Here is a 1,828-nt window from a genome sequence, read left to right as displayed (position 1 = left end):
CTCCCCCTCTCTCTCTGTCTCTCTCCCTCCTTCCCTACTTCCTTCCCTCTCGCCCTCCACCTCCTCCTCCCCTTCTTTTATAAGGACACTACTCGTATTGAATTAGGGACCACCTTACTCCAGTATGACCTCATATTAACTGATAACATCTTCATCTTTCCATAAAAGGTCACATTCACTGGGGCCAAGGTTTAGGACCTGAACCTATCCTTCTGGGGAGCACAATTCAATTCATAGCAGTAAACAATGAAGGCATTTTAATGCAGGACTTTGTTCTAAATTCTTTCTAATTATGTTGAAAGTCTAAAATAGAATTATCAATGAAAAAAAATTGTAGCACAAACCTTCTTAAAAAGTTTCTGTTTTGGCTGCCGACTCGACGGCACATAACAACAACCACCTCCATTACCACACAGAACTAGAGCAGGAGCTGGCACCAAGAGCGAGGGAGGAGGAAGAGGTGGAGATAGTGTTGGGGAGGGCTAGCAGGTGGAGAGTGAGTGGGGTGTGGGGACTGGGGCTGTGGGGGTGGTAGGAAGATTCCCAGAAGTGGTATAACTGGATCTGAGGGAAGTTACCCTGAGTATGAGTGTGTGTGTCTCATTAAACATTCAATGGCATTGAGTAGATTGTCAGTATTTAAACAGACCACATCATGCGTGACTACAAGCTAGTGGTCCTTGGTTCAGGAGGCATGGAAAAGTCTGATATGACAGTTGTTTGTTCAGGTAATTTTTGTTGAAAAAATATGACCCAATGGTAGAAGATTCCTACAGAAAGCAAGTTGAAGTCGATTACCAACAGTGTATGCTCGAAATCCTGGATGCTGCAAGGATAGCAATTTACAGCAATGAGGGATTTTTATATGAAGAGTGGCCAAAGGTTTGCACTAGTATATTCTCTTACAGCTCAGGCTACATTTAATGACTTACAAGACTTGAGGGAACTGATTTTATAGATTAAGGACACAGAAGATATTCAAAAAAATTTGGTTAGCAATAAATGTGACCTAGAAGATGAACAGGGTCAGAATTTAGCAAGACAGTGGTGTAACTGTGCCTTTTTAGAATCTTCTGGAAAGTCAAAGATCGATGTTAATGAGACACTTTATGACCTAGTCAGACAGATAAATAGAAGAATATCAGTAGAAAAGCAGCAGCCTAAAAAGAAATTGCGTCTGCTGCTCTAGACCCTCAGGAAGTAAGCAGCAGCTCTGAACTAGATTACAGGAACTGTTGCCTAACTCCAAAGTGCCACGTGCCAGACTTGAAGAAAGAAATCTGAAGAGGTTTCTCCTCTTTCATATGCCACATGAAAAACTTATATTTGTTCGCACAAGTTCCCTGGAGAAGAAAAATTGCTCTGTGTACATCTCTTGGAAAATAAGACAATAGTATCTTTCTCCTTTGCAATAGCAGTTATAATAGATGTGAAAACAAATAAATTTGACTCTAATATGATTATACAGAAGAGCATGGATGCATTTCAAATGTTAGACGTTACTATAATCAAATGATTTCATATGACCTTATGTGGTAGTAACTTTGTATGTCAACTTGGCTGGGCCTGGTTGAGTGGCTGGGCAGCTGGATGTAGTTATTCCCCATGATGAGACTGGTAATCAACTCCATGGTGGAATCTACTGTGAGCAGCTGAGTAGCTGCCTTAGGGATGTGGTCTACTTCCTGTATATAAGCAGAAGCCTTGGTGAATGGTCTCTAGCTTATGGCACACTTGAACCCTGCATGTAGCCAAGTCATTGTTCAGAAGGCTGACATGCTTTGCCGACCTTGGGGCTTTTAATGGGCTTGAATTAATGGCCTGCCAT

At 41.6% G+C, this 1,828-nt stretch overlaps 1 pseudogene; it reads left to right on the top strand.

The window, feature by feature from the left end:
• Positions 1–655: 655 nt before the first annotated feature.
• Positions 656–1,189, top strand: LOC103201443 (annotated as a pseudogene).
• Positions 1,190–1,828: the final 639 nt, after the last annotated feature.

This window comes from Orycteropus afer, unplaced genomic scaffold (assembly GCF_000298275.1).
Source record: "Orycteropus afer afer isolate SDZICR_OR568_19922 unplaced genomic scaffold, OryAfe1.0 scaffold00151, whole genome shotgun sequence".
Classification (NCBI taxonomy): Eukaryota; Metazoa; Chordata; class Mammalia; order Tubulidentata; family Orycteropodidae; genus Orycteropus; species Orycteropus afer.
The sequence above is the reverse complement of the archived record's forward strand: the minus strand, read 5'-3'. Positions and strand labels throughout refer to the sequence as shown.